At 39.1% G+C, this 27,908-nt stretch overlaps 1 protein-coding gene across 6 annotated transcripts in view; it reads left to right on the forward strand.

Moving 5' to 3' along the window:
* NFIB (nuclear factor I B) overlaps nucleotides 1-27,908 on the forward strand; it is a 233,444-nt gene that overhangs the window by 108,139 nt on the left and 97,397 nt on the right. The window lies entirely within an intron of this gene.

A 27,908-nucleotide genomic window follows, 5' to 3' on the forward strand; every position in this document is an offset into this window, starting at 1 on the left:
GTGGGGAATGAAGAGGGCAGTGGCTTTGAAAAGGGTGTCTGGTGGTCACATGTTATCAAGGCGCTGAGCTACTCATGCTGAGCTGGCCCTTTGCCTTTCAACTGCATGCACCGACTTAGTCCTCAATTTGTGGGCTGCCACGGGCAAAAAGGGTTTTCTGGTCTCATCCTTCTCCCAGCCTGTGCACATTACCAAACCACAACATAAACTCACCACAGTCAGCAGGCTCCACTCAAGGGAGGCTTCCGCTGGGAACATTGGGACGTTATGTGTCAAAAATTAGGAGTTGCCCGAAGAACCTTGTAACTGTAGAGGAATAACTTCTACCTGGACTTTCTTTCTTTTTGGGTCCGATGGTGCCACTTCTAATTTGAGAAAACATTAGATTTAGGTGGGACTCCAGAGTCAGATTTGCTTGAGCTTCATTCCTGGCTGTTTTAGTCGTTTGAAGAGTAGCTCTGGGTAAGTTTTCTTATCTGAAAATGGGGATAATAATAGTACCTATCCCACAGTGTTTATTGCAAGGAGGAAATCCACATATGGCATTGAGAACACTGCTGGATATGTAAACAAATGCCCATTGACTGTTAGCCTTACTATTACCTTATTACTCTTTATCCACAAGGTACTTGCTGATGAAGGAGAGGATATGAGAACCTTTAAGCACATACAGCGTATGAGGCACTGGTGCTTTGCATAACTAATTGCATTGATCCTCACTAGGATCCTTTCCAGTGTAGGGATCGGCTTTATATGTATTTCAGTGTCTTGTGTACTCAACAAGACATAAAGTGTATGATTTTCAGAAACTTATATTTTAGTTGGGGACACAGACTACATACTTGGCAATATGTATCCAAAATGACCCACATAAGAAAAAAGAAAAACAGTTCTTCTGAAAATCTGAAACTGTTTTTTAGTTTTAGTTTTAGTTTTTTGTGTAAAACATGTTGTCTTAATCTCATATTTCTGTATACTATAGCAGAGTCTCTGCATGTAGTAGGTGATAGATCAACATTATTGAATTCCTCTGTTTGTTGAACAGTTTGTCATTTTAGAATTGGGAACACTCAAGGAAGGAAAGTTGAGAAGTTAGCAGCATCAAACCATAAACTCACATGAAAGTAAAAAAAAAAAAGCTCAAGTTTTGAAAGTATTTGTAAGTTAACGGTGAACTAGAGATATTTTCTGAACATGCCAACTTTGGTTCACCAGTCACTTAAGAGTGGCCTGGTGTTATACAGCTAAGTGACTTTGATTCTCCTGATAACTAATTAAACAACGGCTAAAAATTCCTATATGTCTTCTGTGCAGAATTATAATAATGGTGAGAAAATCTTCTGCCTTAAAAAGGTCCAAGAATTATGTATATGTAGGCACACACACACACACACACACACACATATATATATATATATATATATATATATATATATATATATATATATATTTCAGGTGAGTACTGGGGAAAGGACAGCATTCAAAATATACCATTAAAGAGACATTAGAGGTTCTTCGGTTATGATGGGGATTTTAAAAAATGAAGTAGAAATTATTGGTGTGGCTGCACTGAGTGTGTGGACTTATAATTAAAGCTAGAAAGCTTGGGCCTTTAGTGAATAAGCACTATGCGTATAATGAGTGCCACCGGTCTATGTCAGCGTCATGGAATTCATCTTTCACTTCTGAATTATCTCTCGGCAGAGGCAATGTTGGATTCATTTGAAGCTTAGAATTACGGAACAGTAATCGCTGCCAGTAATGATTATAGGATAGTACACCAGGCCTACTGTGTCTCTCAAACTGAGCTTAAAATTGTGGGACACCCTAAAAGAGAAAAATCCAATGACCTCATTACGCAATATTTGGCAGCTGTGGACACAGCATTTTAGCTGGGACTTAAGTTTAAGAGAAAAAAACAGGACAGAGACAATATATATCTTGCGAGATCTAGCTGTACTTCGGAAGCATTTTACCTTTATTTGTAATTCAAGTGTTTTGTACATTCCTACCATGAGCAAACTGGGTGGCTGGAGTTCCATGCAGCCCCTCTCTGCCCGGCCCTCCCTCCTTTTGGTCAGCCCTTGGAACTTGCAGTCACTATGGGTTTGGTCTCAATTTTTACAATTAAGTGGGTTTTGTGCTATGTATGTTTGCCATAGAAGGGTATAAAATTTTTCCCCCTCAGATTTGTTCCTTTAATGATGTCAGAGAAGCATAGCCCCTTAACGAAAGAGAAGGAAGCATATTAAATATTTTTTTGGTTTTCATTTTGCATACACATGTGCTTTGCCAAAGACTCTATCTAAATCCAGGTCAAAATCATGCGTTGCAAATGGGAAAATGTGGCCTTTGCTCATGCTTTTCTGTAGTATATTTCCTTATAGTGAGGTCTTCTTACTTTACTTTTTTTCCCCACAAAATTACGCGAGTTTCTCTCATGGCCAGCAATCGTTGTGGGCATAGGCGTCACTGAAAAATGGAGGCGAGTGGAATTCAGAAAAGACCCCTGTCACCACTTTTTAACTTGGAGCCTTGCAGTATTACTTTGTAGTTAGTTTTTCAAGCAGCTCTTTTAAAAAAAAAAAACAGTTGTGGTAGCAGGACTTCTTTCTGTGGGAAATGTGCGTCTTGGCTTCCTCAGAGGCCGCTGTGGGCCCGCCCGGCCGCCGCTGCCCTCTGCCCTTGGCGAGGCGGGCCGGGCCGACGACATTTCAGGAGGCCGCTTGGCAGCCATTTTAGATCCTGCCCGCGCGCAGGGCTCCTGGCTGCCAAGAGCTGCTGCCGCTCCGTGCCAAGACACTCTTGGCAGTGGAGATAAACTTTGTAGAGATACACAGTCCAGAAATATCTTATAATTACAAAGCACAGGGGGCAGAATGTTTTTACAATACAGCTGTGCTAATGTAAACATTTAATTTGGCAGCCTTCTCCACCCACTTTTCAATTAACCGGGTTTATGCAGATACTTTAGGTCTGTAATAAACTTTATTGCTACTTCTCTTAGAGTACAGTTTATGAAACACAGATTGGAGGGTTTTTTTTTGGGGGGGGGGTCCATCCATTTAGGAAAGCACATGGTGAAGTTGTGTTGCCATGAAGGGGAAGTGTAAGCTTTCTGTCTCAAAAACTGCCACAGACCTGGCTTAACTGAAACAATGGCTTTAAGGGAAAAAATGTGGAGGTGTGTCCTTTGGCTTCTAAAAGCTTCGAGAGGATATTAATAGAAAGAGGTAAAATCACTTATATGGCTACAAAAAGACACTTGTGTTGGTGATCATTAAAAAAGATAAATGTCCCCTGCAATGCATGAGACTGTTTCAGAGAGAAATTCCCAATAACAGTTCTTACAGATATAATTATAATAATTGTGTAATCGCTGTGATAATTATTCTTATAGAGTGAAAGAAATAATTTTCTATCTAAAGTAGCATTCAACTGTTCAGCTCGCAAAGCTAGTCAATAGATTCTTTTCAGCTAACCTAAAAAATGGTAGAGGTCATACAGTTTTAAAGCTAAATTTGGTTTTAATTGACATTGTGAAAAGGAAATTTTTTCGTGAGGAATATGACATCACATTTCAGGATACCTCTTTGCACAGATTTGCTTACAACATTTCTTAGATAACTTAGAGAATACCATATAAGTGCCATACATATGAATAATTTTTTTTTTAAAGACAGAAAACGATTTTCAACTTGTATTTTCATGTCTTACTATTTAGAAACTTTGCCTTGGTTGTGGTTTTTCAAAATTAGCTTTTTATTTCACGTAATGATGGATTTCCATAATAGAAAACCATTCTTGTAATATTTTCCTCTCAGGACTCCTTTTGAGTCCCTCGTTTAATCTGGCTCCATCATCACTCAATCTATGGGTGTGACCATAAAGTAATTTTCAATCTGAAGTTGTATTTGACTGTTCAGCATCCAAAGCTCGTCAACAGATTCCTTTCAGCTATCCTGAGAGACGGTGGAGGTCAGAGAATTTTAAAGCTGTGGTCTCAGTGTTTCATAGTCTTGTCTCCCATAGCTATTTTGCCATATCACCTTTATGCATTCTGCTCATCACAGCTAAACAAGACATTTAGAACAGCTCTTATTCTCTCAGATGTCTTACTCGTTAAAAACAAAAATCAAGCAAAAAAAATGTTTGTCTCACAGCTAAATCTGTGTGTATCATGTTAATTTTATTTTCAAAATGTGATAATTGAGGGACTTCCCTAGTGGCGCAGTGGTTAAGAATCCACCTGCCAATGCAGTGGACATGGGTTCGAGCCCTGGTCCGGGAAGATCCCACATGCTGTGGCGTAACTAAGCCCATGCGCCACAGCTATTGAGGCTGCGCTCTAGAGCCTGTGAGCCACAACTACTGAAGCCCACACGCCTAGAGCCCGTGCTCTGCAACAAGAGAAACCACCGCAGTGAGAAGCCCATGCACCGCAACAAAGAGTAGCCCCCGCTCACCACAACTAGAGAAAGCCCATACGCAGCAATGAAGACCCAACACAGCCAAAAATAAAAATAAATAAATAAGTAAATAAATTTTTTTAGAAATGTAATAATTGAGGATACTGCTTATTTATAAATTTTAAACAGAGCTCATTTTACCTATTAGTAAGTGATGAAATTCAGCACAATGCAGATTAAATTGTAAGCTGCATGAAGAGAAGAACAAATCACGTTTTGTTCTCTTTGTAGACTGAGCCCCAGGGATGATACATGGAACACTGTAGGCGCTCAATCTTGTGTTTTGTTTTGTTTTGTAAACAAACAAATGGGTAAATCTGGTAAGTACAAGTCAGAATCCTAAATATTGAGTTTTAATCAGTTGTATAAACTGGTAGGTCATTGTGAAGCTTTTCTATAGATTGCTTTGTCTTTCTTTGGGGAATTAAAGCTCTTTGTCTCAGTTTCTTCATGGATGGTATATCCAAGATAACATCCTTTCTGCAGCTTAAGTGAACTCCCAGAATTATACAGGGTGAATGCAATATAAGGAGGTCACAGTCTTACACAGGGAAGCAGCATAGAAGCAACCAGCCATAATGCAGTGTTCAAGTCCTATATTGGAGACATGAACAAGCTTTTGTGGGCCCTGGGGTGGGGTGGCCTCCTTAGGAGGGAGAAAGTAAGGTTCAGGAAAGAAAGACAAAATTCAAGGGCTTTGAAAGATGCATTAAGAGTTTGTTTAGCTGTGAAGAAAGGATATTTCAGAAATAGAAACCATATGGGCAAAGGCATAGCCACCTGCAGTTGCACCGCGTATTCTAGGAATTTCTAGAGTGTACTAGAGTTTACGTGTTGGGAAGTTGGGCATAGATGGAAGAAGGGGTGAAAGAAGAAGATTGTCTGATGGCTGTAGTGAGTGATGAGGCTAGGCTGGGGCCAGATGATGAAGAGCAGGTCATGGGTTGTTCTGGGCAATAAGGGAGCCATCAAAGTGTTTTAAGGTTTGAAGTGATGTGATTCCTGGTGGAAGTGCAGAGGTTGGAGTCTGGCTTCATTGTGAATGATAAATCCTAATGGCCTGAGAAGGCTGAGGCTGTTGTCAGAGGACACATGAAGGCTCAATGAGGGATTTTAGCAGCATTTCAGAAGGAGATGAGGGAGTGAATGTAGGAGATAGAGTCTAGGCCAACAGTTGAATGTGAAGCTTTAGGGAGATGGGGTTTCCAGACACCTGAGTTTTCAGCCTGGGCCACTGAGTGGGTATGGGTGCCCTTAATTGGTATGGATGGGGGCACTGAGAGTGTGCCCGGATTGTGCACTAGCAACACTGGGAGAGATGTTGCAGTTAAAAAGAGAGGTTAGGGCTAGAAATTGAGATTTAGAGTCCCCTGCAAATGGGTAATATTTGTAAACATGGAGCTGGTTGAGTTTGTCCAGGGGGAACAAATGAAGACAAGATGGGGGGCCACTCGGTGGGTTGTCTTAGGCGTCACCAACATGTAAGAGGTCTACAGATGAGGAGATAGCCATAGAGATTGGAAAGGAGCCCCAGAAAGACAGGCTTAGAACTAGGAAGGATTGGTTTCCCAAAGGAAAAGGGAAGGAGAATTTTTAAAAGTTGGGGATACTTAGTGTCCAAAGTCAATTAGGTGGAGTTTGGGAAGTTCAAGGTAAGTTGCAGCTTATAGAAATAGTAATTTTGGAGTTAGGACACATCTAGACTTATTGACTCTGAGAGCTTGGCATTGGGCATAAAGATTATTATTAATATTTGCTTGTTTTAAATGGTGATCAGGGAGTATTAAGTTTTGCCCTCGTCTTTTACCCCTCAGCATGTAACTTCACCAAAACAGATTCAGTCAGACTGTGGTCCTGGGTTGCTTAAAGGATGAATGTTCTGTAGACCTTAAGAAATATCTGGCAGAAAGCAATGGATTATGTTTATTTGTAATCTCTTCTTCTGATTCTGAGGGAAATTTGCATTTTTTCCATCTAACTTCACCATCGGCTACTCTATTGAAAGAAGCAGAAGCTACTTTGAAAGTTTTGTGTGAGTTTTGGGGAAGGCATGAACAATTTCATAGAAAATAAAAGGAAATTTGCCCAACCACTGAGCACATCCTTTTAATTGCTCTTATCAAGCCTTCAGACATTCCCCTGGGGGGGAAATTACACTCCCAGTTCCAGGTCCCAGGATTCACCATGTTAACAGCAGCAGCAAGGAGCAATTTATTTGCACAGTGCCTTCTGTACCCTTCTCCCTGTGTGACTCCCCAGTTGAGCAGTAAAAGGCTCCAAAAATGGTGATATTATACTAGTACATACAGATTCTACTGGAAAATATGTTTGCGCCGACTAACATGTAAGTAAAAACAATAGCCTACTGCAAACTGGGTGCAGCTCTGTGGTCTCCTGGGATATCTTAATAGGTTTTGTTAATTCCTTTTTTTAAATGCCTGTTGCCTTCAAATGTACTGAGATCCTCAGTACACAATGTCGACTTCAGAGTTTCCTCTGAATTAAAATAAATGAGCAAGTAGAATGCTTGTTAGTTAAAATTGAAAGCATGAGCATACATGGCCCTTTCAAAAAGCAAAATGTACTGGACTCCAGTTCATCTTTACTTGGTTTTATCTCTCCAGCCCTCAGCCATCCTAAGATGCTGCTTCACCACTTCCTCAAGGAAGCACAAACAGGAGCAAATCAAGTTTCCGAAAGTAAAGTTGGATCCTGTTTAAGTAGATTAGGGTCTGGCATACCATTTAACTTTATCAGGCATTTAAAGTGGAGGATGTACACTGTAGCCGGCTGTGACTTGCCAATTAGCTGGGCTTTCCCCACTGTTTCTGGTTTGGCAGGGATGAGGGTGGTTCACCCTGCCGCACTGCTGCCTGCCAAGGACACATGGCCAGTTCCCGGCTTCCTGTCTTCCTCTTTGTGTCCTGGCCTGGCCTTCCAGGGAGCTGCCAAGACACCATTGCCAAAAATCTTCCTTCGGAAAGGTCAAGCAACCTCAAGTCACCTATGCCAATATTTGTGTTTTCTTTTAAATCCTTCTGTGCTCGACTTGGAGAAAAGTGTACAGCTGAACATGCAGAGAGTGGAACCTGGGGTCACTTTGGATCACTTGGATAAAGCAACAGAACCCAAAGAATCCCTTGGCCAGTCAGGGTATGATGTTTCTAGTAGAATTCTATTTAAAGCTCTGTGAAGTGTGATAGAGTTCAGAATGGTTCAATGTGGATTTGGATTTAGTTGGCTTTTTAGGATTCACTCTACGCATGTGATTTTTGGCTGTAGCTAACTGCTGGTGCATCCCATGGCAGGGAGAGAGAGATTAAAATGGAAATTGGTCTTGGCTTGAGGACTGCATTTTTGTTTGTTTTTGTTAGGACTCTGTAGTCGCATGCTACTTTTTGCTTTCGGGTTTGTGAGAAAGCACCCTTGTAAGCGGTGTGAGAACAGTGCACAAAGGAGTTAACCTGGGGTGCCTGTTGAAAGTGCCATTTCTTGGCCCCAGCACTGCTATAGGAATCACAGCCACTGGGGGTGAGGTCCAGGAATCTGAATTTTTAACACGCATCTCAAATGATTCTGATGCTCACTAAATCTTGTAGACTGAAGGTGTCACTGATTGTGAAATGAAGATAAAGCAAGTAGCATTATTGTCACCAAACAGCAAATGGTCCCACACGTTTCCTTCAGTTGATATTTTGGGAGACCTAGATCTTTTTCTTTTTTTTCCAACTGCTACTCTTTTTTTTTTTTTTTTTTTTGCTGTACACGGGCCTCTCACTGCTGTGGCCTCTCCCGTTGCGGAGCACAGGCTCCGCGGCCATGGCTCGCGGGCCCAGCCGCTCCGCGGCACGTGGGATCCTCCGGGATCGGGGCACGAACCCGCGTCCCCCGCATCGGCAGGCGGACTCTCAACCACTGCGCCACCAGGGAAGCCCCCAACTGCTACTCTTTTATTTATTTTTTTATACAGCAGGTTCTTATTAGTTACCCATTTTATACATATTAGTGTATATATGTCAATCCCAATCTATTGGGAGACCTAGATCTTAACTTGAATCTTTAGATTGTATGCAAACCAACAACAACAAATGCTTTTTGGAAGATTGAAATTTAAAAAAGTACTAATAAGAAACATTAAATACATGCCCCTTATTTGAACCCTAAATTTTAAGATTTTTAAAAAAGTTTTTCCCCGTGACACATAGGGCCACCACAGGTTGTATACAGAACAACTCTAGCTGTCTTCCCCACTGCAGTCCACACTGTGATGTTCCTTGGAGTTCTATAGTGTGATGGACCTAGAGATACCTCTCATCAGAAGAAAGTTTCATGTCGCTAATATTTCAAAATGCAAGGCAGTTTTTTTCTTTATTTTGAAAAGATTCCATTGGAGGAATATGGAGAACTGAGCCACCTACTAATTCTCATGGCTGTTGTCATTTAATAGGGGAAACACTGTATGTTCTGCCTGTAGATTCAAGGAAAGTACAACATAGCCCCAATATTCTCTTTTGGCTTTTCATGTAAAATTGTCCATAGCATATCTGTCCGAAGCTCAGTTTAATTTTCTTGTATCTTGTGATATGCTACTTCTGTTGGTAAGGATGGTATAGCCTTGAACCTTTTTTTGTTCTTTGTTTTATAGCATTCCTAGAGTTAGGCCCAGGTTACCTCTGTAATTTTACCTTTTTTTCCCCTAAATTATTTCCAAAATTTGCTGAAAAGCTGCAGGCTCAGGGACACCTCTGCCTTTCTGACATGACTAACAAACGCTCCACTAATGTGGAACACATGTTCTGTCCAAGTTTACATATAGCCTTGGGCTCCACATTTGCAAGTTCAGCATCTTCCATTGAAAAGAAACAGCATATTTTTCCTTAAACTCCCCCTTTGCTTCCCCTTGAACCATAGTCTTTTATAACAGTAATAAGGAAATGTGGTTATGGGTATAATTGCCATAAGGCAATTGCACCCTAGAGGACTGGCAGAATTTACTTTTCTATATCTGAGGGCTGGGCTCCATCAAGAAGCTCCATTTGCAAATAACTCAATTAGAATAATCACGACAATGTCTTTATTTTTATGGCAGCGTTCCCTATAGAGATCAAAGTGTGTCCTATCAGATTCATTGTTCCAATACCCAGTAGACTGGGATAAAAAAGTTTTATTATAGCTCATTTGAGATAGACAGTTGAGGCAGAGAGAGGGTAAGTGACATCCCAGAGGTCGCCAAGAAAGTCAGTAGGAGAACTGCAAAGAAGAATCCAGGTTTCCTTTTACTCTGCAAGTTATCAAGCTACATACATTCTTTCCTGGCCATTGGAGAGGATGAGAATAAAGCCAGCCTCTTTTCAGATTGCAAAATCATGTGGGTGAAAGTGCTTTGAAAATTGTAAGGCATTGTTGCTATCTTTATCACTTAGTGCAAATGGAAGGTGAGAAAGAACCTTACTGTCAGTAGCTAGTTGTTCCAACTCATGTGACATGGGTTTTGCAAATTCTTGATTGATGGGGCCCAAACTATCAGTCATCTTGATCATCAGTGAAAGACCAATGAAAACTTACATTTATAATTCTGAATTTAAAAAATACATTTAAGCATCTTATAGCTCTTTACAATTCTTTTTTTTTAAACTGCAAAAGTTCCATGAGATTGACAGCAAACTTTGAACCAGTCAAGAAGCTGATGATCAAAGTTTCTGTGGTTAAATAAACTACCTAATGAAGAACTGATCTAAGTATTCTGATTTTTTTTAAGGTTTTTACTTATAGACTCTATAATTCTGAGGGTAGGTGTGAGGAACTTAGGCCCTGTTTTTTAGTGGGAATAGGAGAATTGAGAGTAAAATTGCTACTAATCTCCTAGTCTGATTTCAGAGAGCCTTGGAGGACACATCCTCTGGGGAAGAGACGCAGTTAACGCAATGTTCTTAATTACTATTGTTTGCTTGGTGGTTAAAGGTGACGTGTTTTGGTGTAAGGAGGTTGGCTCTAAAACTGTCCTGTGTGCTGGCGTGGGGGAGGGGAGTCAGCAGTGGTAGCGTCCCTCCCTTGAACAGGAATCCCTTTTCCCAACCAGGAGCTGAAAAATCAGAAGTGCCCCAAATTATCAGACCTTGCCTTCTATTGGGAAAAATGAGAAGTTAGGCACAATAGAAACACATGAGGTTTTAAAGCTCTCTCTTTGCTTTTCAAAGAAAGTTCTAGAGTAAGTTCCTGTTTCTTCCTTCTAACCCACATAAATGGAGCTGTCTTCCACTTATCATAGATCCTCCCTGTTCATCTCATGGGAAGAGTAATGGCCTTGAGACTCTCATCATCACTGCACCTCTTGTTGTGTCTTATTGCTTAATGAATGTTAAGCTGAAAACAAATCCAGGTAAACAGGGGAACAGAAAATAAAGTTCAGCCAATGTGAGCTTCTTTGTAAAATAACGTAGAAAAAAAATCCACCTTTTAGGATCATTTTTAGCATGGCGAATGGACTGAAGAGATAAGTACTGTTCTCTACCAGTTGATTGGACTATATCAGTTAATTCCAGTTTCGGTAATTGCTGGATGATACTAATAGAAAACTTTCAGTAATTATTTTATTATTGTTGGTTTATCCTTTCAAAGGAAAGTTTGAAAACCATTTTCTTAAGCACCCCCTCTTTTTTCTTCCAAATGTCCTTACCAGATTCCTGGGCTCCTTTTTCCTCTTTTGTGTTGTCTGTTGTATTTTGGTTTTCGTGGTGTGACATACACATCCATCATAGCACAAAAGATTCCTGCTCAGTGAAGAGAGAGTTGAGCAGTGTGGTCACTTTGAAAACACAAAGGTCACTGTGAATGGGAGCCTAATGTGAGGAGGAAGCTTTGGCTTGGGGTCCAGATTGGGGTAACCTAACTTTCGTATTCAAGTTGGGTCTGGAAGCCTGACTTCATTGCCATCACTAATATTGCCATTGAGTAAACAAACCTAAATAAATGAGAATGATGTAGCAGCCCAATAAAAGTCTTCTCATTTGTAGTTTATATTTTCCAGCAAAATCCAGAAAGGACCATTTTCTTAGAGATTATTTCTGCTTTATGTCCTTGCAAAATTAGCTAGACTTTTACCCCATCTTTACTTCATTAAAGTGTTCCTTAGATATAGAGTCTGCTAGAAAATCGAATATTTTGTCAACAAGATGTAAAATGGCAAGCATCATTTTCTTTTAAGTAGCTGTTGCTCTTTCTTTCATTTCTTAACCAGTGTCACGGGAGGGAGAAGGGCTATGCTCCCCTCAGGCAGGTGACAGAGCTTCGCAGGTTCATGACGGAAGCTGTAACATTCCAACCTTGCTGTCTTTGTTAGTTGGTTTCAGTTCTGCTTAGGTCAGTGGTACCAGAAGTCCTTCTCCTCTTCCGGGAGTTGAATGGTCCTATGAAGTAAATTAATGGTTTCAGTCCAAGTCTTGGGCAGAGAGACACCACAATTAGCACTCCCTGGTTACCTGCGTTGGCATTCTCAGCCAACATGCCAAGACCGAAAATTTCTTTCCAGGTCAAGCATAGCACATTATAAAGCAACTCAGGGAATGTCACACTAAAAGATTTACTCTTTCCATGAGAAAGAGAGAGACCATGCTCATGCCACTGGGTTGAGGTGATACAGCCCGCCTCCAGTATTAAAAAATCATTTCCTTATAAACTGTTTCAGTGTTATTTTGCTCCATTATATCTGCTGTGACGTTTGTAAGTGGATGGAAATTTTCTGTTTATTGGCTTCCAACCAGATCTTCAAATACATTGTTTGAAGGTGGAGATTACTTCTTCTTTGCTCTATCAGCCCATTTGTAGGAGGGTGCCTCTTTACACCTATTTCTGGGCCAGTTACATCTGTCATAATTTCAGTTGTCTGCTTGGTATAATGTAAACAATTCAATTTCATTTGTTTTATCTTGTCTCTGAGTTATATATTCCTATGTGATGGCTCTTAAACCACAGAATCCACATGTAGAGTACATTGGAAGAACTGGGGATAATTTCTTATTTCTTGTTGTCTTTTTTTTGGACGGCAACTTATAGCAAAAGTTTAAGTATAGAATACTGTGTGTGTAGTAAAAAAAAAACCTGGTTAACATTTAGATTCACTTTCTATCTGGCATTAGGCTTCCTGCCTCTTGTCCATGTTGCCAGAGAAATTCAAGGACTGTCTCTATCTCGTGGTCTCAGCATTATTCCTGTAGTTTTCAGTGTCTGTGCAATAGGTCTACTGTCATGTTATGAAGGTTGTCTCTTAGCTTATTCATTGCACTATAATGTTCTCATTGGAAACAAAACGGAGGGATGGGAAAATGCAAAAAGTAGAAATTATTGTTCATCTTACTTTATGCTCATTTTATGCCTATTTAGACTATAACTCATTTTCTTTTTTCAATAAATATTTATTGAATTAAATTTACAAATTTTGCCTTAAGTGACAAAAATTGACTAAATAGATTTCAGGCTCAGGTTTAAAAAAAATTTAATAAACCGTAATTTTCAGTTGATACCCTCTCCATATGATGTTTGGTGGTAACTACCACAAACCAGGGCACTAATGTTTAAGAAACATGAAAATAAAACTTTCGGGGTGGAGGTTGGGAAAGTTCAAAATGATTGAGAGGAAACACAGGGTCATGGTATTATAGTGCAGTGCTGGCAACTGAGTACACCCACCAAGCACCGGTGCCATCCTGTTAAAGTTTCATCAGAAAAAGGTGACACCATGTGAACTGATGCTTTATGTTTTCTGCAATGTCACTTCCCTCTAGTGGGGTGTTATCTAACACACTGTAAAATATCAAGCACATCCATACTGCTTGCATTTGTGATTGTAAAGTTTTAGTATTGTGAGTTCATATACTTCCCTATACATACAAACATAAACATTTTTGTTATCTCCTATTTGTGAAGTATTCTAGTAAAGCACCATAGATTATGCAGTTCCAATTGAAGAAAATACTTGTGTCTATTCTTATTTTATGAATTTTCCAATGTGAAAATGCTAGACGTCAAGTGAGTGAACTATTTCCTAGAGAAAAAAGTAATGCTGAAATTATTTCTCTTTTCAAATATATATTATTCTTATGTTGATATATGTTGGTCTATATATATATATATATATATATATATTTTTTTTTTTTGCAGTACGCGGGCCTCTCACTGCTGTGGCCTTTCCCGTTGCGGAGCACAGGCTCCGGACGCGCAGGCTCAGCGGCCATGGCTCACGGGCCCAGCCGCTCTGCGGCATGTGGGATCCTCCTGGACCGGGGCACGAACCCGTATCCCCTGCATCAGCAGGCGGACTCTCAACCACTGCACCACCAGGGAAGCCCTGTTGGTCCATATTTAAGACAACTTTTTTATTATCTCCACATGATATTGTTAGATATTCAGATAATTGATAAGCAACTCAAAGTTGTTTATGAGATAGAAATAAATATACAACGTTCTATAAATATAATCAGGCTCATAAATTGATCCAGTCAAGGAGCAGGCAGTCATGTTTGTAGGAAAATCACATGCACAAGGAAAAACCCAGGTATCATGTTAATTGTTAAAAGTTGGATGGAAAGACTAAGTCTGAGTAGGTAAAAAGAAGAAATAGTAAACCTGGATGGGTGGGTATGAGTAGCAGAGGATCTGCTGGAAGAGATGGATTTAGAGCTTGGCACTGAAAATCTGATTAATTAAATTGATCTTTTTTTTTTTTTTTTTTGCGGTACGCGGGCCTCTCACTGTTGTGGCCTCTCCCGTTGCGGAGCACAGGCTCCGGATGCGCAGGCTCAGCGGCCATGGCTCACGGGCCCAGCCGCTCTGCGGCATGTGGGATCCTCCTGGACCGGGGCACGAACCTGTATCCCCTGCATCGGCAGGCGGACTCTCAACCACTGCGCCACCAGGGAAGCCCTGTTGGTCCATATTTAAGACAACTTTTTTATTATCTCCACATGATATTGTTAGATATTCAGATAATTGATAAGCAACTCAAAGTTGTTTATGAGATAGAAATAAATATACAACGTTCTATAAAAATAATCAGGCTCATAAATTGATCCAGTCAAGGAGCAGGCAGTCATGTTTGTAGGAAAATCACATGCACAAGGAAAAACCCAGGTATCATGTTAATTGTTAAAAGTTGGATGGAAAGACTAAGTCTGAGTAGGTAAAAAGAAGAAATAGTAAACCTGGATGGGTGGGTATGAGTAGCAGAGGATCTGCTGGAAGAGATGGATTTAGAGCTTGGCATTGAAAATCTGATTAATTAAATTGATCTTTTTTTTTTTTTTTTGCGGTACGCGGGCCTCTCACTGTTGTGGCCTCTCCCGTTGTGGAGCACAGGCTCCGGATGCGCAGGCTCAGCGGCCATGGCTCACGGGCCCAGCCGCTCTGCGGCATGTGGGATCTTCCCGGACCGGGGCACGAACCCCTATCCCCTGCATCGGCAGGCAGACTCTCAACCACTGCGCCACCAGGGAAGGCCCTTAAATTGATCTTTTTTTAATGTTGATTATCTTTGCCAATATCGTGCATTATAAAACAGATTGGGATATAGCATTTTGTACTGTGTACTGAGCGGTGACTCACCTTTTTTAATGAAAATCGTAACAATGACTTGAAATTTATTAATATTCTACATGGATTATATTTAGTCCACTAACGCTAACTCTATTACCTGACATCTATTTTTTTTTTTCCTGACATCTATTTTAGAGTGATGAATATGACAAAAAGTACCTGTATCCATCAGGATCCAGAAAAATAGAGCTCCTACCAGAGTCCACTAGAAAGAATTACCTAGGGGAGACCAGTTACAATGATGTTAGAACAGGTAAAAACCCAAACGGGCAGTGAGGCAACCCAGACATTAGCGTGTGTAGGAACCCACTACTGCAACTAAGGCTGGAGGGATAAGGGGAGGAGGTGGTGTTGCCAGAGCCCTTGGAGACCACAGGGAGAGGGGCCCACCCTGTGGAAGCTAGAAAACAAAGGAGACAGCCATTGCTTGGAGATACCTGTTAAAGTAGAGAGAAGAGAAGAAACACCTCCCTTTCTCCTGTCTTCCCACTCTCCAAGTTCCACAACTCCCACCAGAGCCTCCCATTGGATGGCTCTAATTTGAAGCCAGTTGTTAATGAGCTGGGAAATGTAGTTAGCAGGAACAGAGTGAGGGATGTCTTGGAGGACAAATTATCACTACATGACAGTTCTGATTTTGGAGATGGGGTGGGGGAGATGGAATTGAGGTAAGGTTCAAAGCATTAATTTTGTGGGAGGGATTAAGTTTGCAGGATATTATCCAAAGCCTTATCATACTAGTTTTTCTTACTGGCATTGAGTTACTAAATTTTTTTTTATCCTACCGGAAAATTTAGTTTATGTTTCTTCATCAGAGTATTATTAGATGCTTTTGAAAATTCTCCATGAATGATCTTGTTGGTTAATTTTCAATTGTTAACATACTGTAAATCTCAGGAAGTATTCGATCTTCTGTAATTAGAGCCAGTCTTTAAAACCCAACACAACAGGTGACAGACTCAATTGTTCTGATGGCAAAAAATTACAATCACCCTCTCCTTCTCCATCTTTTGAAGGTATCAGGAATGGACCAGGAAAAGTTCAACTGCCCTTGTAATCAAGCATTGTCTACAACTTGGAAATAATGATGTGGTTTCTTGATTCTTTTGTGATTTTGAGGGGGAGGTTGGGTATGCAGCATAGCTTATAGTTTGTTGTTTGACTGGAAGGCAATGTCATTTTTGAAATGGCAGCATAATAATCAATTTGGAAAATTGAACATTAGCCGTGTGTAATGTTATGTGCAGTGGAAATAATCTTTGTGAGCATGGGAGATGAGTCTACAGTGAAGAACTTGACGTTGGTCTGTGTTAAAATTTTGTCACATCTGGAATGCATTTGATGTATAAAATTACATAGGTTTGATACCATTCAGGGTTAAGACATATGGATGGGGCATAATGCAGAAACTTGTTCTTTTTCATAGTGTTTAGGTATAGCGTAGAGATTTTTGAATCTTAAGGAGTCCATTTAAATCTCCATTAAAGATAAACTGAGTAAAATGACAAAATGGAAGGAATTTTGAGCACAAGGTTCACAGCTCCATGCTCTTATACTCTCAATTCCCTTCTTTAAAGTGGATTAAGCAAGTGGGCATGCCTCTCATCATTTTTTCTCATTTTCCAAATAACCATAGTAATGGACAGTCGATTCCATAGTAGGCTGCTATAATAGGCTTTTTAGTATTCTTGTTTAAAGTTACCTGTATTTTTAACTTTCCTCTTAAAATGATCAATTGAAAAAATACTGCCCCATAAAATTATAACAAATCTTCATATTTCTGTTGAGTTATAAACTTTTCAGAGTTCTTTCAAACATATCATTCCACTTATTAGAATAATCCTGACCCTTCTCTTGAAAAAAAGAAGGAAAAGTCATGTTCGTTAGCCATTTTTTGGTTTTTATTTTACCAGTAAAATTGAGTTACTTTCCTCTCATGCACAGTTTTCATTTGCAGGAGGAAGTTACTATCTCCTCATTTGTTTCCTCATTTTATCCTTTAAAAAATTTCACATGATGTATTATTCAAGTAGTTTTATTCCTGGTAAATTAGCTTTTGTCCTGAAACCATGAGGACAGAAGTTCTTTGAACCACTTATCAAGGAACTGTTAGGACATTTAATACCATTATCTGCCACATCAGCAAGCTTCCTGTTTCATCAAGTGACTTCTCTGATTTTTTTCCCTCCAATATTATGATAAAATTATTTTATAAACAAAAGCAGTAATGAACGTCTGACGTACAAATCTAATTTACCATGGTAGAAATATATTATCTCTATCTTACTCTATTACTCTGCTATGTATTATACACCTTTGATTAAATACATACATTTATTTTTATATAAATACATCATCATAGACTTAAGAGCCATGATTTAATAATAAAGCAAGGGCAACTTATTAATGACATACAACTAGTAGGGTATGTAAAAAACCCACCGATTTCTTTTCTCTAAACTCATATAATGATTTAAACATTTCAATGATTTGGCGAAGTATCTTTTTACCTTAAATAATGGAGAAATCTGTTGAGGTAAAACATTTCTTTTTAAGAACACATGCCAATGAATAAATGAGCACAGGAAAAAATAAGGATATGACTTTTTGGTCATTGACTGAATCAGTTGCTAAATTTATATTTGTAGAGAGTTTACAGACACTTAAAAATAGACTATATGTAGGTAATAACCAAACAAGTAAAAATTATGATTGGCATTACTGCCAATTTAATTATAATTTCAGAAAGATGAAAAGTATTTTAAGTGATATCAGCCATCAAGGTCTTGTTCACTGTAAAGAGTGGTCCTTTATTCAGCAGATATAAACGCCAGGCAGTGAATAAGGCTAACATGTATCTTGACCCATGAATTTTACACTCCACCAGGAGACCTGTACACTAATGCAGAACTTTAATTACCTGCGTTGTTAGTGTTTTCAAGGGGAAGTATACAGTGAAAACGGAGGAGGACTAACTAGGAGGGGTTTTTCTTGGTGGGGGTGGGTGGGTGTGAGTGTGGGAAATTAAACCTTAAAGTATATTAAAACAAATCTTAGCCTTTCCGCACAAATATTTGTGCATATTTTCACTGTTGTATAAAGTTATTTTTTTCCTCTTATTCCTGTTGGAAATGACTAAGGCTAAAAACTCCTACCTTTTCTTATTCGGTTTTAAGTGATTGGTCAAGATACAAACTGATTCAGGCATGAAGTGGTTTGCTTAGGGTCAGAGCACAAGTGTTGGCAGTTACTGAATGGAACCCAGGAGTTCTGACTCTCCAGACAGTTGTGAGAAAACACGTCCTGCTCCCTGAGAAGAAAGATTGCCAACAAAATATTAGAAAGTCTTATGTCTGGTTTTAATCTAGATAAGCAATATTGTATTAAGTTTTGGGGAAATACAAAAACCGACGTAGCACAGAAGGGCCCAGAATGTGCTAGGTGTAGGACTTAGAATAATGCATGAAGACCCCAGGACAAAATAAAGCAGATAAGTAAGTTACTGTGCCAGGCAGTGTAACTAGTGCTGTTCAGGACTTCGGTGGTAAAAGAGCATTTATTTTCCCCTGCTTTTCTTTTAAGAGAAAATTTCAGACCAATAGGATCACAAATGTTGCATTTCGTTTATGTTGAAATTTTGCATTGATTTTTCAATTTGCCTCCACAATTATGCTCTTGAGTCTGATGACATTCTGGTTTTCATTTTCAGATTCATATTTCACCAGCATTCTCTTTGCACTACATACCTTGCTATAAAATGCAGGTTTCGTGGTTTCCAAGGGAAAAAAAATTATATTACATAGTATGGCTGCAATCCACAATGTCTCCCAGATGGGAAAGACAGAACATTCATCTCATCTTTTCCTCCTGGATCTGGTGGGGTTTTGGAAAGGACTTCATTGTTTTCATGTGGCAGAGTGCATTGGCAAATTGTTTTCTAAAGTACGCAGTGGCGTGTTCATCTCATATTATAAGATATGGGCAGCATTTAGGAAAGATTATAAATCTTACAACTCTCCTCAGAAACTTAAAATACAGCTGGAAATGTTTTGCTTCCAACAAACATGCAATCTTCATAAAATTGGAAAAGAAATGTTTTGAATAAATAATGTTTTGGTTTATTTCTCTCTAGTGCTAGATCTATTTTTTTAGTCAAAATCATGCCATAAAACTCCTCCTTCTTCTACGCTAACACCCTTGCCTCTGTATTTATATTTTGCTGGTGCATCTAAATTTTTTTTCATTTTTAAAGTATGCCAGATTGCTTTGCCTTGTTTTTAAAGATAGAAAACTGGATTTGCTTCCAGGGACTCTTTCCCTAACTAGGCCAGTTTAAAAACTAAACAGGGATTGAGTCAGTTAATTAATTTAAATGAGATTACAAATCAAAAACATATTACGCAATCTTGATTTAATTACCACATTTTATTTACTTAATTGAAAACACACTGTAGAAAGTTTGCAATCTTGACAATGACCAGTATGGTATCTTTACATTCTATAGGCTAACGGCTTCAAAAACAAGAAGTTTAGACGATCCTGGTTGTGACCTTTGGTTTACTCAATCCCTGGATCAGTAGAGAGTCATTGAACTTAATCTGAGGCCAGAAAGGTCAGATACGATTATCCCTGCTTTCATTTGTGGGGGTTTGGTGCTAGTTAATGAGGCAATACAAACCTCTGGCCAGACATGTTGGCAGGTTTCACACTTTTTGTGCAGGGGTCTTCCCATCTGCATTGGTGAATAGTCCCCTGGCCTGAACAGATACGCTCTCAAATGGGTGTGTGATTTTCTTTTTTTCCCTGAAATTTCAGTGCCCTATGGCTTTGGCTAATTCCTTGTGAACAAATTCTGGTCTTGAGCCCAAACAAATCCTTATTTTAACCCTTGCGATATGATGCTTTGAACCTAATGCTCCTGTTAAGCAGAAAAAGGTGGCTCTTTAAAAGAAAGTTTAATAATAGAACTAGTAGAATGTGTAGGGGTAAGAAATAGAGGGTATAGTACCTGTCTACTCTCTTGTTCTGTATTTTTCTTTGGTTAAATAAGTTACTTTATCTTTAAGGAGCCTCAATATAGCAACCTCTTTTAAATCTCTGAGTTTTGCTGTATAGAATATATATTTTAAAATCCATGTTAACCAATAAAAGGGAGATCTGAAGGTATGGGTCTTCAGATGGAAAATAATATGGATTAAAAAGCATGATTGAAAATATGTAAGAAACCATGTCTCCCAAATATTATTTTGGTTCTGTCAAAAGTATTCAGAGAGGTTTAATGTCTCTTCCTGCTCAGAACCGGGTTTAGGGGAATGGATACAGACTCAGCAAAAATATGTCAAGGACTCCATTAACCAAGTGACAGAGTTAACGCTTCCCATGGATAGCTAGTTACCCAAGTTTTGCAGAGAAGTGGATGCCATATAATATAATCTATTGAGAAGGGACAGATAGACCGAAGCAGAGAAGAAGAGAATGAGCATTTTCCCGCACACTTACATGCTTATGAGAGATAAGAATGTGCTTAGTTTTCCCAGATTCTTTCTTTCTGTTTTTCTCAACCATTTAAGAGCGGAAGAAGGAAGTATTGTAAAACTTTAGTTTTGTGGCATCCCAATTGATGAAACAGTCCTCCATTAAAACTGAAGCTGGGCTTCCCTGGTGGCGCAGTGGTTGAGAGTCCGCCTGCTGATGCAGGGGACGCGGGTTCGTGTCCCGGTCTGGGAAGATCCCACATGCCGCAGAGCGGCTGGGCCTGTGAGCCATGGCCGCTGAGCCTGCGCGTCCGGAGCCTGTGCTCCGCAACGGGAGAGGCCACAACAGTGAGAGGCCCACGTAACGCAAAAAGAAAAAAAAAAAACTGAAGCTGTATAGATTTTTAACGTGCTGGAGAAAAAATACGGCAAATTATGTAATCAGAATTGTGATTACATAAACCTAACTCACTATAACTCCCAGGGAAATCAGTCCTTGTAGAAAGTAAACTGCCAAGAAGGAGGCAAGATTTTGCACAGATGGAGAGGGAGTTTTGTCTGAGAAGAATAGTTTTCTCCTCTCTCCTTGAAAAAGGTGGATGTTTTTGTCTTAACTTTGTGTTTCCCTGTTATAAAGTGCGTGGGTTTGTATCCCTTCCTTCAGGTTTTTGTTTCTTACATTGGCTTTTCTCTTTCTTAAGTGATTCTTTCTGGCATACTATATACTTAATTTGTAAAAATATACTATTTTAGTATGTCAGTAGTTAATAATGTTTTGGAGAGAAAGAAGGGGACTATTCTAAGCCTTTAGAAAACTCTCATGGTATCTTTAGTTGACAATGGGCTATTTCTTTACCTGCTTAAAGCCAAGGAATATGACAAAGGGGCCCTTTATCACATGATGACTAATTTTACTTCTAGCAAGAGGCTATCTGTAGGTTAACAGGTTACAGTGTGGATTTCATTTACTCTTCTGATATCCCTTGATATAAAAGCTATATTGTTATAGAGTCATAGAATTTTAGAGCCAGAAGGGACCTGACAGTTTACCTTGTACAATCCCTTCTTTTCATCAGAATGATTATAAATAAAAATCATGCCTCTCAAATTTTTTTTTTTTATAAATAAAAATCATGCCTCTCAAGTCATGGTATCAGAGAAGAAAATGAATTCCTGGAATGTGTAATTTTGGGGTAGAAAGATAGCTTATATATAAGGGTCATCAAAAGCTTCTTGGCCTCTTGCTTGCAAACTAGTGGCCTGCTCCCTGGACCTCCCCCGACAAGCATCTCCTCCCTCTGTAGGAGAGAGCCAAACCTTCATTTCTGACCCAAAATAGTGCCTCTTATCTACCCCCTCCCATTTCCAAATAGTCCTTCAGAAATTAAGGGAAGCAGAACTGAGCCTTACATTAGGCTGGGAGACCCACCCTGGGAATTGTGTCTCTATCCCCTTTCCTTGTCACAAGTTTGTCTACTTTTTTTTTTTTTTTTTTTTTTTTGCGGTACGCGGGCCTCAAACTGCTGTGGCCTCTCCCGTCGCGGAGCACAGGCTCCGGACGCTCAGGCCCAGCGGCCATGGATCACGGGCCCAGCCGCTCTGCGGCATGTGGGATCTTCCTGGACCGGGACACGAACCCATGTCCCCTGCATCAGCAGGCGGACTCTCAACCACTGTGCCACCAGGGAAGCCCAAAGTTTGTCTACTTGATTTTCTTTTCCACTGGATAATTTCTTAAGGATTTATTTATTTATTTAAAATTAAGGTATAGTTGATTTACAATGTTTCAGGTATACAGCAGAATGATTCAGTTATACATATATATACGTATATATTCTTTTTCAGATTCTTTTACATTATAGGTTATTACAAGATTTTGAATATAGTTCCCTGTGCTATACACTAGGTCCTCATTGGTTATCTATTTTATACATAGTAGTGTGCATCTGTTAATCCCAAACTCCTAATTTCTCTCTCCCCCACCTTTCCCCTTTGGTAACCATAGTTTGTTTTCTATGTCTGTGAGTCTATTTCTGTTTTATAAATAAGTTCATTTGTATCATTTATTTTTAGATGTTTCTGCACAGAGGCAGCATGCCTAGTCTTTCTTCCTTTTTTTCTAGTCTTTCTTCTTTGTGCACTTCCGTAGTTTATAGGCCAATTGTTTTCTATTCATTTGACTTAAACAAGTGTGTCAGGTGCTATACCAAAGATTATGGCCATAAGGCTAAGTAGGGCAGTATCCCTGCCCTCATATAGTTCAGAATCTAAAAGGGATGACCTCAACATGGAGGACTTTAGGGAGAAAAAAGACGGACACCGTGTGCAAAGACTCAGGGGCATCAAATGGAGGTGATACACATGGAACTGAAAGGCTAATGTATGACCCAGGTGTTGGTAGGGGCCAGATCAAAGTGCCTTGAATGACATCCTAAAATTTTGGAGTTTTTTCCTGTATGTATTGGGACTCATGTAAGAGTTTTAGCAGGGAAGAAGCTTAATCAGTTTTAGGTTTTGAAGAAATCGCCTTGTTAGTAAAGAGGAATATGTACTAGCAAGATGTGGGATCTGTTTATTTTTCAAGACCCTGTTCCTTAGGTCACCTCCCTCTGATATCTTTTATGACATGCCCTTGCCCATCCATCATAGGAGGAACTAATTATTTATTCTTGCTATGTACTCATTTATAGCACCTATCACAGTGTATTTTTTTAAATTTGTACATTTCTGTCTGAGCAAGCTCTGAGCTTCTAGATAGCGTAGAAAGTATATTCTTTTTAAAACAATATGATAAAGCTCATTATTGTAAATTAAATGGAAATTTAATACACATTTATGGAGAACCTAATATGTTCCAAACATTAGTAACTGGAATACAGAACGTGCTTCATAAATCTTATTCTCATTTAATTGATACTTACATGAATGACCTTCAAAAAACCTTTCATAGTTGTGATGATCCAACCACATCAATTAATTGAGTTCGTCCCCCACCACATCCCTCCCCCCGAGAATGTTAGTACTTAATACAAACATTTAACAGGTCAGTATTTATTTATTATCTTACATGTTTAACAAACATTTTATTGGACTTCCATTAGATTATCAGTAGAACATTAGAATTTCCTCGGTTTAGCAATGAAAATCCAAACTAAATTTTTTAGAGTTGGCCTCTTTCTAAAGCATTAATTAGTGTATAGACTTCAATGATAATAATAATTATTTCCAACTTCAGTTAAAAAGAATAGCTAAAGGTTTTTTTTTAATTTCTGAAGAAGGTCTTGAATATATTGGTAAATGGTGGCAAGGAGGAGGGAGATTAGGGGAATATAAAGTTCCCAGAAATCTTTAATTGAGTGAAAGTTCATTTGGCTTTGCATGATTTTAAGATTGCATCATAACCACTCAAGAGGCAGTGTGTCTGAATGGGTGGCCCATGTAGAGAACACATGTTTTAATAGTTGCCATGTAACTTTGTACAAGCCATTTAGATCACTTAAGTATCTCAGGATCTTCCATAAAATTGTGTCGTTAGAGAAACTTGGTTACTCCTTAGGTAAAGTTTAGATATTAGAAGAGCCATGAAAGATTGGCTACTTTTTAAAAAGGAGTGGATGGAAAGATTGAAGGAAAGTTAATAAGGATCATGTAAGGATGAGAACCTTTACTTATTCCTGGAGAATCTTTAACCTGGGGGAGGGAGGAATTGATTGAGTTTAAAAAGCATTAATTTAGAAGTGGTCTCATTAACTATTCTTTTTCCTAGAAGAAATATAATATGTTTCATTCACACTTTTAAAACACAAAGGATGGGAAATATGCAAAGTATTTCAATCCTACTTTCCGTCCAGTCAGGTCAGAAAGAGACAGACAAAGAAATGTAGAAGTTATAGAATGAGATCAGGGAAGAGGAAATAAAATGTGGAGGGAATGACAGAGGACTGGTTTAGGTCTGCTGCCTTCAAGACCCCTTCCCCTCCCTTTTTCTCCACTGCATCAAAATCTTTCTAGCCTCAAGACTGTGTGTGCTGGGCACCTCACACTCCCATTCTTACAACCCTCCTCCTTCAAAGACTTCAGTCTTCTAGAAGGTAATTTTCATCACTTGGCTGGTATCTCCTGCCTTTTGAGCATGACAGCTCCCTGAGAGCCTCGAAATGGCAGCAATGCCTTCCTCCCTTTTGGGGAGGGTGGAACTAAAGCACTTACAGAGGAATTCAAGAGGGCACACACTTGCCCACCTTCAGTTGATTCACCATGGACAATTTTAGATGCTTACACTGGGATGGACAAATTTAGTCATATCCCTTTTCTCCCTTTCTTCCTGAGAGTTAGTCCGTTAAAAATATTAGTCATTTTTTGAATGTGTCTTTTCTGTTTAATAATAGCTTTCATTTATTGATGTGTAAGACGTGTCTGACCAGTACTCGATGTTTTATATAGTAAAATCTTTGCAATGATTCTGTAAGGTAGGTAGTATTACAGTTAAAGATCAAGACTCCAAGGCTCTAAGAGTTAAGTAATTTTGTATAAGGTCACATTACTAGTGAGAGACAGAGCTGGGATTCGCTGTAACGTATGAGGTACACACACACACACACACACACACACACACACACACACACACACACACACACACATGACTTGAGCAAATGATGGAAGCAGTTAAAGAAAACCTTTGGGTATAGAGTAATTTGACCTAGGTGGTGAATTGGAAGGGTTTTAGATGTGGTCTAAGTAATTCTTTCTCTGAAGTTCACCACCATAACAGTTCATTCTTGGTTTCTCTGCCAACTGTGACTCTCTGGTTACTTCCTTTTCCAGCAGTTGGAATTAAGTGACCGATATAAGGTGACATAAGAGTTAAAAGTAGATTAGAGTGTTAGAATTTACAGTTGGAAAAGTAAGTGTGCTTTTGCTCGTTCCTTGAGGGGCCCTCTTCTGTGCTTTGGGGATCCAGTTTATGCTGTTTTACTGCATGAGAGGGCACAGACGTTGGACTATGAGGGGAAATCTGTCATGTGTGCTAGTAAATGCCGGATTATTTTAGAAAGTGGAATTATTATTATTAAAAGCAAGTGTATGCCTCAAGTTTAGGGTCTCCTTTAGCTTTCCCTCACATGTTTGTGGGTTATTTTTCAGAAATTACATTTTTTTTGTCATTTGAAGAAGTTGGTCTGCAGTTGTTGGAAATAGGGGAAAAGGGTAATTTGAAGCAGAAAAAAAATAGGGTTTTCCAAATGGGATGTTGTGGTAATGGGGTGTCATTGTTCTAAATGAATACTTTCTCAGGAATGGAAGAGACATTTTTCTTTACTGGATCCAAATTTCAGCCACAAGATGTTGGGAAAGAATTTTGTGGTTCTGTTTTGAAGTTGATTTAACTAAAAATACTAAGGCTCACCTAGAGTGTACAGCTCCTATTCCCTGATGGCAACTCTAATTGACCTCATGTTGTGTCATCGTGAAGGTGTCATTAGCCACCATGCGGGATCAATATCTAGACCTCCATAAATGTGAAGTAGCTTTACAGGGAAAAGTAAAATATGGGGAGGCTCTGGTCAGTGGGTACATACTGCATAAATAGGAACTTCTCAAAATGTTAGAGTCACTTGAGAGATTAAGCTGGAATGTCATGTCAATTCTGGGGGACATTTGTCAGAGGAACTCACGGCAAAAACAGCTGAGGCTATAGCAAAATCATATAATTTTTCTCTTTTTATGTAACTGTCATACTCCATGCCTGGAAAGTAGCCAGTATTGGGCCATCTTTTATGGGAATAAAGAAAGAGAAAGATTGATCTCCTAAGTTATGTCACTGAGTCTTGCCTCAATTCCAGAAAAACTAATACAATTCATGGGAGATGAGACAAACCTTTTGGAGAGTACCTAACTCTCTTCGACTATCTGCAGAAGACTCTAGCCAGAACTCAGATTGCAGGAGTAGTCCTGACTGGTTTCTTTTCCATTTGGGGAAATAAGAAATAAATTGGAGGATAATGTGGGAATCATTAAATATATTTACTGAGATTTTATAAAAACTGTTCTAGGGCAAAAAAAAAAAAAGGAAAGAAAAGAAAAGAAAAAGAAAAAAGACAAGGAAATGGGATGAAGGGGCACAGTTCTGATCTCAGTATTAAATCTAGTTAGCAGGCATGAGGCAAAGGGCAGAAATAAATAACCAAGTTTTATACAGAAAGAAGTTAACAGAATGCCCTTGCAGTTAATAGTAGAAGCAGCAATTGCAGTATGTTAATAACTTCAGTGGAAGAGCAGAATAACCCTGCTGAAAAAAACCAGCATAAGATTTTTCTGCTTAAATAAGACTGGATCCCTGTCTTGGGTATAATGGCCAGGTTTCAGGAAAGAGACTTGTCTGTGGCCGCCTATGAAATTTTGTTGAAATTCACTATCAAGTTCAAAATTGCCTTTTCTAGGCAAGCAAAGAAAGCTGCTGAATCTGAGCCATCCAGCCCAGTGCATTCACAGCCGTGAACAGCACACTGAGGAAAACACAAAAGAAGTAGACAGAATCTCTGCCTCTGCTTAGGAGCATGCAGTTCAGGTGGGGAGACAAAACTTAAATACTAGAACCAATAAAAGAAGATTACAAAGCAACTTGCAAGTAAGTGTATAATAATATGGCGCAAATGACACAGATAAATGCAGAGGGGACATGGAGGAAAGGGGAGTGAGCAAAACACAACAGTGTCAGGTTAGTTAGAAAAGGCATTTTAACAGTACTGTAGCTTCCATGTTCCTTTCTGTAGCATCGATGAAGAACAATGTGGGATAGGAAATTCAGATGTTCTGCATTGATCTCTTCCTCCTTATCTGCCGAGTCTGTCCGTCTATCACAGATGGAAATTAAATTGATCCAACAATTTGCTCTCCACAAAGCCGTGTTGGTTTCTACCTAGTAATTTATGCCTTTCTTGGTGTTTGCAAATCGATTGCTATCATGGGATGCAGTCAAATCTGGGCCTGGATCCAGTAGGTTGGGGAATTATTGGAGTGGATATGTGTGTATGCGATTGAAATCCTGGAAAAACGGACTCTAGTTTCTATGTATTTTTACTCATTGAATAAAAACATTTTCAGGTTTTTTAAAAAAGCATGTTTAATTACACTCAGATTGCATTTTTAGGGAATGTATCTGCTTTATTTCCTACTGCTCCTGACAGGCCCAACCTTCAAACCACCTTCAGTGGCTTCGTCGCCAGACCTTTTGTTTTAAAAAAGCCTTACCCTACCCCACAAATATTAGAGATCGCTACTTTTTTCCTCTTGAAAAAAAAAAAAAATATATATATATATAGATGTTCTTCTAGTTTAATAAATAAAACATTGCTCCTGAAAGGCTTAGGAAAGTATACTT

Source organism: Mesoplodon densirostris, chromosome 6, assembly GCF_025265405.1.
Source record: "Mesoplodon densirostris isolate mMesDen1 chromosome 6, mMesDen1 primary haplotype, whole genome shotgun sequence".
NCBI lineage: Eukaryota > Metazoa > Chordata > Mammalia > Artiodactyla > Ziphiidae > Mesoplodon > Mesoplodon densirostris.